This window comes from Lycorma delicatula, chromosome 5 (assembly GCF_047948215.1).
Source record: "Lycorma delicatula isolate Av1 chromosome 5, ASM4794821v1, whole genome shotgun sequence".
NCBI lineage: Eukaryota > Metazoa > Arthropoda > Insecta > Hemiptera > Fulgoridae > Lycorma > Lycorma delicatula.
Genome location: NC_134459.1, coordinates 143701820 through 143712240, shown reverse-complemented (window position 1 = coordinate 143712240; position 10421 = coordinate 143701820). Strand labels below are relative to the sequence as shown.

General features: G+C 30.9%; 1 protein-coding gene across 2 annotated transcripts in view; it reads left to right on the top strand.

The window, feature by feature from the left end:
• The first annotated feature begins 240 nt into the window (after positions 1 to 240).
• Positions 241 to 10421, top strand: part of Spec2 (CDC42 small effector protein Spec2) — a 418767-nt gene continuing 408586 nt past the window's right edge. For both annotated transcript variants that reach the window (XM_075365396.1, XM_075365395.1), the window contains exon 1: positions 241 to 407. The gene's annotated coding sequence lies outside the window, so the exon portion shown is untranslated. The remainder of the gene's footprint in view (positions 408 to 10421) is intronic.

Here is a 10421-nt window from a genome sequence, read left to right as displayed (position 1 = left end):
CTTGAATTTTTTTGGTTATAGTAAATAATTCAATGATTGATTTTTACAAACTTGAAGTTTTCTGATAACTGATGGATAATTTTGTTTAAATAGTCTAGATTAATCATTTATTTAGCTCTTAGTTACAGTAAGGGAATTAAATTTCATGATTATAATTTTTAGTTGTTGTTGTGCCTAACCTGTTTTGACGTCCTGTTTTTGTACACAAACAACTGAAAGCGTGTAGTCTGGAGTGCGAGTCGGTAGTAGGTTTTTGTGTGATTTCATGTTAGTGTGAGTGAATGAATTTTTCTAAGTTCGTTAAAATTTGATTTACAACAAGTTTATTTATTAAATCTTTTAATAAGTGTATCATGTTTAGCATTTAATTAAGGAGATCTACTGTTGTTTTCTGTGAAAAAATAAAGGTAAATTTTAATAACTTCTAGGTTATATTCTTAGACAAAGTGAATTGTGCCCTACAGGTTTCCCATTCATTTTTTTTTTACCAGCATCTTGTAAGTTTAATCGCCTGTATCAAAAGTTATCTATAAGTTAGCTGTTTAAAACTAGTTTTTTACGCACAGTAACCATAACCAAGTAAACTGTTAATGTTTAACCGCATCAAGTGATATATTTTAAACTTTATAACATTCAGTTGAAATATTTTGTTTAAAAGTGACTTTACCGTAAATTAATGAAATATAATATATGAATTATAAACTTGCATGAATTTCTGTTTTGATGTATATGAAACTGAAACCAGTTTAGAAAACTGGCGCCAATATATTTTTTCAATTTTAATTTTCATAGAATATCTTTTAGTGTTGGTATTTGAGTAAATATATTCATATTTTAATTTAGTATTTGAACAACATTTTCACTTATTTTAGATTTAGTATGTCACCGGTTATTTTTATCCAAGCTATGTTGAAAATATAAAACTAAATTTTAAAATAACTTATTGTTCTTAAATTGGGATCTTGAGATTCTTAATCTAAAATTATTAATTTGACTGATTATTAATCAAATATGTGCAAATATACGTAATTGGTATTTATTTTACATTTGTGTTTTTTTACCATAATTTAATAGGCTAAATATAGTTCGGTAAATTATTAACTTATTGACTATTCTAATGAACTGTTTAAGATAATTTTGTTCTTCACATCGTTTTACCAGCCTTTTTATGTTAATTGTACTCGTCTGCTATTGTCTTTTACTTACTATTAATTAATAAAATATGAATATTGTTTGTTTACTTAAATCACAGTAATTATATAAATTTTATTGCAACTGTAGTATTAAAATAATTAAGCATATTTCATAAAAATTTGCATCTGTTCTAAATTCAAGGTTATTTTTTATAGCAATAATGTTTTCATCTGAAACTATACAAAATTCATTAAATAGGTATTCATATTCTTTAATAAAGAACTGATATATTAAAATCCGAATATTATTCCAGTACATGTGAAAGTGTGCATTATTGTATATTTTCCTATGTTTATTTTTATATCATTTAGCTGTTATTGTTACCGGATTGTCTGTGACACACCTCGACTGCTAACTTACACTCCACCTATCCATTTAAGTAATAACACTGACTCATTTTATTTTTTCCCCATTTCTTTTCTTATTAATTCTATTCTTTGCCTTGCCGGTGTTTTTGTTGTTGTATCATAATTGCTCACTATATTTCTATTAACCATTTGTTTTGCATACGTTACCATTATGAAAATTCAGCTACCCTCTGTTGGCTTAAAAGTTAAGATGTTTAACTTTTTTTTGTGGAAAATAAATATATATTTTTTTTTTTTTAGTATTTGAAATTTATTGATTTTATTTTAAGATAACGTTTTTTTTTAAAATATAGATGTATATATAATTTAAAACAAATAAATGTTTTAAAAACACTATCTCATAATGTTCGGTCATGTACCTTGATGATTTATATATTCAAGGGTAAATTCTGATTACTAAAACTACCGTATATTTTTCATGAACAACAAATATAAATACTGATAAGAATTAATCAGATGTAATATCAGTTAAAGTCCAAATTCCAAGTTAAAAAAAAAGCCTGATTTAAAATTGACGGTTGCATCACATTAATGTAGGCTCTGTTTTAAGATGACCACATTGTTTATTTGATTACTAAGCAAGTGGACTATTAATATTGGATCAGTTTAAGGTACAGTGATCCGGTTTGATTTTTATATTAATATAATTTTACTGTTGGGGTTTAATTAACGGCCATATATCTGGAATAATCGGCTAAAAAGCACAAACTTTCAAAATGGAATGTTACCGTTAAATCTTTTACTAATATATATATATATATATATATATATATATATATATATATATATATATATATATATATATATATTAGAAAAACGGGTACTTACGTATTAACGCCACCGCAGCAGAAGTTGCGCTAATGCGCCAATAAAGAGCAATCTTTTGGATTCCTTATTGCCTTGTTTGCTGATTTTTGACGCCATTTTTTTAGTGCTACGAAAATGCGTAGAAGATGAACAAGTTGCAATTTTATTTTTATTTTATTTTATAAATATAATTTAGTCAAACTTAATCTACGCTCGCTTCGCTCGCCAACCTTGGGTAATTAACACAGTAATGTTTTGAGTATTTACATAATAAATTCAGTAATTATGGCTATTATTTATTATTTAAATAATAAATAGTTGCGCATTAGCGCAACTTCTGCTGCGGTGGCGTTAATACGTAGGTACCGAAAAACGTTACAGTTATAGGAATTATGGCTATCCGTTTGTTAATAGACAAATTAAGTAGTGGATTTTTTTTACAAAAAAATTCACCCCATTTATTTCTCGGAACAAACTCAAGTTTTCTTTGCCCTAACCTCATACATTTATTAGTATCCAGTTAAACTATAAACCAGTTTAATTTCAGTTTTCTACGGTTGAAGTCCACTAGTCAATTATTGTGGCTGAAGCACACAAAAATAGCATTCCTTGAAAATCAGTTATTTTTATTTGATTATATTTACTTTCAAAGCGTACAAATTATATTTTATCACGTTTCATTTTTGTTTTTTTTCTTAACTACATTGTTATTATTACTAGGTATTTATTTACGTGCATACAAATCGTAATAATTTGGAAATTAATGATTTCTTTTTTATTTTAATTTCATAATGGTCATAGACAAAGAGATGTGGGTTGTATTAATACTCGTATCACTTGGTACGCCAGGGCGTTCGCACGGTAATAATTCGAAGCCCCATCTGAGTGGTTCTACTTATGATTTCATTGTCTGTGTTAAGTTAGAAAAATAAGTTTAGTTCACTGTCAATTTCCTGGTTTTCATAAACAATATTTATGTTTGAATTTATTGAGAGATTAATATTTTCATTTATTTGTATATCATTATTTACAATTTAAGTTTCTGCCGTATGCGGAGTAAAAAAAATAATAGTTTTTTTTTTTTATAAGAATCCAAACTACTCAGAATAGTTTATCGTTACCCACCATGTAAAAGCAAATAGCTTTCTTCTGTAAGCTTGAACCGATTATATTTTTCATCCCGGAAATTGATAAACGCCTTTAGTCATACGAACAAATATTTATCATTAAGATAAATATATAAAACCGTTTTCTTCGTAGACGTAATAAAATAACGATTGCTATTATTGTTTGTATTAAACAAAATACAATAGAATTCGCCCGTAGTTGTTTTTTTCCTATTTATGTTCAAGGTAAACTCTTCACCAAATGGATAGATTTTTGGAATATTTTTTATTTAGTAGAGGAGATTTCCCTGGCGGCCCCTTTGAGAGTTTTTCTCATCGATTTGAAGAATTATTTTTTCGTTTTTATTTCCATCATCATTGCTTAGTTAAAAAATAACTATGTATTGAAATATAAAATTATATACAGCGCTTTTTACTGTTCTGATATTAAAAAAAAAAAAAATAGTTGGTCAACAACTTAGGATAAAAAAAAAGATATTCCTTAATTCTAGAAAGCCTTAGCTCAGGCTCAGTACCAATTTCGTCACTTCGTTTCATTGCATTTCTTTACATATTTTTAATAACACGCAGTTTTCTTTTCTTTTTTTTTTGCTTGAAGAACTTTCGCAACACTGGTGTTGGATTTTTAGGGTTATCTATCCATTAATAAATGTAAAAAAAAAATTACCTCCGCCATCAGGGATTGGATTTAAACAATCCATTCCTCACTTTGCATTGCGTCAAATTTAAGTTGAGCAGGAACATTCGTCAAATCCTGGGCAATGATAAAGACGTTTTGGACCGGCTGTTTTTATTTCTCAGACTTGTTAATATTTTACATATTTTTTAATAGTGTTAAAAGTATGATTTTCATGTTAAATTTTTATTTTTTTTTGTTATCCGAGAAGGAGCTTTTTACTCTCCTCTCGAAGTTTCTTTATAGTTATTTTATTTTTATATATATATATATATATATATATATTTATATTAAGTTTCTTTATTTTTTTCTTTGATAGTAGTTATAATTAATTTTTTAATATGTAAGCTGTGATAGTAGTCGTATGTTTTTGTGTTTAATATTTTGTTTTTTGATTTTAATATTTTGGTTTTAAGTTTTAATTTTGTTTTTAAATTTCTACTCAAAAAAAGTTATTTTTTGTTTTAATTTTTGTTGTTTAGATTTTATATTTTTGTTTCCCAAGCGATGAAAACGTTAAACGTTTTCGCTCCCCTCAAAAAAAAAAAAAAAATGGATTTAATCATTATCTAGATCAAGAAGCACGAATACCTTGCGGCTCATTACCGGACTCTTAAACCGTTTGGTTATGACCGTATCTTACAGGTGCTAACCGCTCGCTTCATAAAGTCTACTAATACTGCGTGTTTCAAAACGAATATCGAGGTTTTAAAGTTATGTAATATTTATTAAGTTTTACTTATATTGATAAATTATACATGAAATGAAAGAATAACGCAAACAGATTTTCTACAAGTGTCCAATGTGTGCACCGTTCGTCACTCAGCACACATCCAGCCGATAGGAGAGTTCATCCCATACTTTAATCAGCAAGTATAAATTGATCTGACAGCTGCTTCAGTCCTGTGCCTCAAGTCGGGTAGGTCAGCTGGTTACGGTGGCACATCTTCTTGATTCTTCATAAACCCCCAAAGAAAAAGATCGCACGGGGTCAAATCAGGCGAACATGGAGGCCACGGCAAATAAGCCCTGTCCCCGGCGACCAATCCGCGGTCGAGAAGAATTTCATTCGACCACCAATCACGTACAGCGTTTTGCCAGTGAGGAGGAGCACCAGATTGTTGCCAAATAAAGTTCTGCGGTTCGTATTCCAGTTGAAAGATTTCCTCAGACTACGCACAAATTACTCTTACACGTTGTTCAACATTGTCTTCGGATACGCTCGGTCGTCCTGTACCTTTTCCTTTTCAAATACAGCCAATGGTTTCAATTTGCTTATACCATCTTCGAATGTTATTGTCACTCGGGAGATAGCAATGGAACGCACATTCGGTAATTAGAGATTCACAAACTGCAAAACAGAACCGCCTTTTGTTATGGTGGAGGGGTCGCCATCTTTGTTACTAGCGCTTTCAAGCGGAAGGTACAGAAAACAGTTTTTTGAGGTAGTAGCTTGTGCACAGCTAAGACTTTTTGAATTGCTCTTTTATTTCTTACATAAATTAATGTACGTGAAATTAAAGAAATATTACACAGCCTTAAAATTTCGATATTAATTTTGAAACACGCTGTAATTTGTTTTAATAATGCAACTGTTAAATTTTATTTGTATTTCTATAACGGTAACACAATTATTTTTTACTTAGAAATTGTAGATCTTTTCCAGGAAGTGGGAATACCTTTTCCTTTGCGTTTTTGTTGGAATGTTGTAAACGCGCTTTAGTATAGCCTGGAATGACATCGTTGTTGCATATTTCCGACAACACCGCAGTGACTGGCCCGCTGGCCGCGACGCGCCGTGGCGGCGGCAGATTATTATCAGAGCAATAGCGATTCAGTATTCAATTGATTATAATGTTATTGCTTTCTTTAATTTTTTAAAATTATTTGATTTTTACTAATTTGTATTTTTAAATTTATTTAATAATAAACATACACAATACAATAATAAGCAAATGAATTACTTCAATGAATGAAGGATTCAACTGGCAAGAATGATTTCTGAGGAATGGAATATTGTAAATAAATTAATTACGGCGCGGTGGCGGCGGTAATGACGCGCCATGCGGCTATGATGTCATTCCATCCCATATCGAGACGCGTTTACATTATTTCCAACAAAAATGCAAATGCCGCCACTCAGTGGAAAAAAACCGAAATTGTTTGTATAAAATTTTCGTTATTCATTTATGTCTGCGTTTTCCGATTTTTATGAAAAAACCGTCAATATTTTTTTCTTTTTTTTGCTGATGTGTATGAATGTTTATTTTAATGGAGAACTCTGGTTAAAAATGAATTTCGTAGTAGGACTTTGTTTTTTTTTGTCTTCAGTCATTTGACTGGTTTGATGCAGCTCTCCAAGATTCCCCCCTATCTAGTGCTAGTCGTTTCATTTCAGTATACCCTCTACATCCTACATCCCTAACAATTTGTTTTACATTTTCCAAACGTGGCCTGCCTACACAATTTTTTCCTTCTACCTGTCCTTCCAATATTAAAGCGACTATTCCAGGATGCCTTAGTATGTGGCCTAAAAGTCTGTCTCTTCTTCTTCTTTTAACTGTATTTTTCCAAATGCTTCTTTCTTCATCTATTTGCCGCAATACCGCTTCATTTGTCACTTTATCCACCCATCTGATTTTTAACATTCTCCTATAGCACCACATTTCAAAAGCTTCTAATCTTTTCTTCTCAGATACTCCGATTGTCCAAGTTTCACTTCCATATAAAGGACTTTGTATGCACGATATTACTGTTAAAGACAGTACTTCTCAACCCCGAGATCAATTTTTTGCTGTTAAAGATGTGTATGTGTTTACTGTGAAATAACTGATTTCTTCTTTTTTTTAATTTTATTTATTTATTTTATATTTTAGTTATTCTAGTACATATGTGCGGGGAATTTGTTTTTACCGTAGGTCATTGTTCGTTTCATTTATCCATTTAACGTGTAGATTACCTCTCGTTGTATATCCGATTCGAACAGATTGACTTAAAATCGTGGGTATATTAGGATCCGTCGGGCGCATTGTATCTGACAGATAATGTTGCACCATTTTGCTTTGTAGTTTCTGATTGTGAGACGCCGATAGCTTCCCCCTCCCATTATCTTCCTAACCACCCTCCCTTTACATGTTAGTCCAGTCTTAGACCTTGAATGCAAGTGTCTTTCAGTGAAGGTTTTTGTATCTACAGATATACATTGTGCCCGTTCGTGTTACAGTTTTTATCGCATCTTAAATATCATGTGTTTTACATTTATAGTAAATAAAACATTTTTTTTTCTTGTAAATTGTAAATATATGTTGTAAGTAGACATTTTAATTTTTTTAAATCTAAAGCACTGTTTTTGTTTATTGTGTTGTTTGTTTACTTTTTTAGTGTTACTTTTTTTGTATCTATAATAGATTTAGACCATTTTATTTCTTTCTACTAATGCCCACCATACAGATATTATTCAACGTTTACTGCAGGAAGATGATGGAATCTCTGATGAAAGTTTGGACGAATCTTTAGATAGTGAAAATGAAGATGTCATTAAAGAGCGAGAAAGTGATTCAGACACGTGTCAGGATGATACTGATAAAGAAGTTGAAAATAACAATGATCCTTATTATTTGGGAAAAGATAAAATTACTAAATGGAAAAAATGTGGCCTATTTAGAACGTGCGAACCAGAGCATAAAATGTAATTAAACACTTACTGCGTCATTGAAGAAACTAAAAATTTTGAGTCTTGGAATTTCAAAATAATTAATGAAAGAGATTTTACAATGTACAGATCAGTATATTGATGTTATATAAGACCAAACTTCGCTCGTGAAAGAGATGCAAAAAATGTTATTTTAGTTCAACTAAAACTATTTATTTGACTTCTTTATCGGGTAGGACACTAAAGACTAATCGACAAATTCTAGAAGAATTATGAGGCAGTGATTAGAAATGGTGTTGACATTTTTCATTTAACAGTGAATTTGAAACGTTTTAAATTCATCATTAGATGCATTAGGTTTGATGATACATCTACATATGAAATACGAGTTCAATGCGATCGGTTAGCACCAGTTAGAAAAATATTCAACCAATTTGTACTAATAGTCAGAAATGCTACTCGCTTGATGAAAATGTGATCGTAAATGAAAAACTTGAGAGCTTTCGGGGAAAATTTGCTGGTAAACAATACATTCCATCAAAACCAGCTAAATATGGAGTTAAAATATATGCCTTAGTAGATGCAAAACTCTACTATACATTAACGTGGAAATATATCCAGGGAAGCAACCAGATGGACCTTATTGTGTCAGTAATAAACCAGCTGACGTTGTAAGAAGGTTAGTGAAACCAATACACAAAAATGGCCGAAATATAACAACAGATATTTTATATTTTAATACGATCATTCCAAACAACTGATTGTGAAAAAGGCCGCACCATACATTTACACTAAATCGGTGTTGAAAGTAAAATTGCCTTCCATTGTTTTATGAGAATTTACTTCTGCATGTATGCTCATTGCGTAAGTTGTTGATGCCACTTCGAGTGAAATTTGACTAGTCTGTAAACAAAACATATTTGTAGAGTTTTCGATTTGTATTCCACCAGTTGCAGAACTCCAAGCGAAGCTTGGAGGATCGTCTCCTGGGTGTAGATGTTGAACTGGCTGTTCATGTTAAGAATAAAATTTTTGTTCTTTAAGTGTCCTCCAAACCATCGAATGCGAAACTCTGATCCGCTTAGAAAGACGTCGTGTACTGACTTGCGCTGAACTGCATCGATAGTAATCCCATCAATAACATTATCGTGTTAGATAGATCGTTCGGGGCTGATACAAATACTAGGTAGTGAACCTGTTTCCCGAAAATTGCGAAAAGTCGAGCTTTTAGATGTAGAACTTTGCAATTCGGAAAACGTATTTGATAAACTACTGCAGTATTACCATTGCACACACCCAAAATGAATACCGTAGCAGTGTATGCCTCAGTTTTAAATAAGTATGACAATACTTCAATGGTAAACAAATCACGTTCAAACTAAAATTCACAGAAAACCTTCGCTAACAACAGCACAGTTCACGGTACCCGATATACTTAATATACCTTACAGACTGTTTTAAATACTAATACGGTATTGCATATTGTTGATCAGTTGTTATTTTATTGCCAACTTTGAAATAATAATTCTTGAAATAATTTATTCTATTTCTGTCAATAATAAAAAAATTATTATCTAAGTAATGTTTATTTATTTATTTTTTCTCTATAACTGTTGTGTAATTTCATTTTTTTTTTAATTTTTTAACAGTAAATTTTGTTTTTAAAAATGTTTCACATCAAAAAATAATTTTGTTTTTGTTTTCATTAAATAAGTACTTTACAAATGTAGAAATTCACTGTTTCTAAATAAATTTCTAATTTTTCTAACTTATGTTTGTTTTATTCAACTTACCTTACACCATCTTGTTTAGAATTATTTTTATGTGTTTATTTCCCGTTTTACAAAGTTATTGTACGTCAAATAAAAAAAGGGGTTTCTTACCCCAATATATTTGTTTTCACCCCAGATTTCTCAAAAACTACTGCAGATGTGGTTCTTGGACCTATTCTATTCGATTTTTCAAGTCAAGAATAAGAAATCATTAATTTTACTCCTTAATTAACTTCCAAGTTTCTACATCGACCCGTTCTATAGATATTAAACGAAGTAAATTCCATCACGCAAAAACACACAGATATAAATGGTTTTTTCTTGATCTCGATTTTTTATTTCGGTCAGGAAATATTTATATCAGTCATTAGTCATTAATTCCCTGCTATATACCTTCTCTTCTCTTTTTCTTGTTTTAGCATCCGGGAATTACCATTCAGATATTAGTTCAGAAGATGAATGAGGATGATATAAGAATGTAAATGAAGTATTGTCTTGTACAGTCTCAGTTTGACCATTCCTGAGACGTGTGGTTAATTGAAACCCAACCGCCACAGAACACCGGTATCCACGATCTAGAATTCAAATCCGTATAAAAGTAATTGCCTTTATTAGGACTTGAACGCTGGAACTCTCGACTTCCAAATCAGTTGATTTGGGAAGACGCGTTCACCACTAGATTAACTCGGTGGGTTTCTATATACCTTAACCCGCCGTTACTCAACCCTGCAAGAGTAACACCGTTACGTAACTGATTACTGGTGATTTCTCGCAAGCCAGAAATGCAACACTTTCTTATCGCATTCCAAACACATGCGTAGGCAG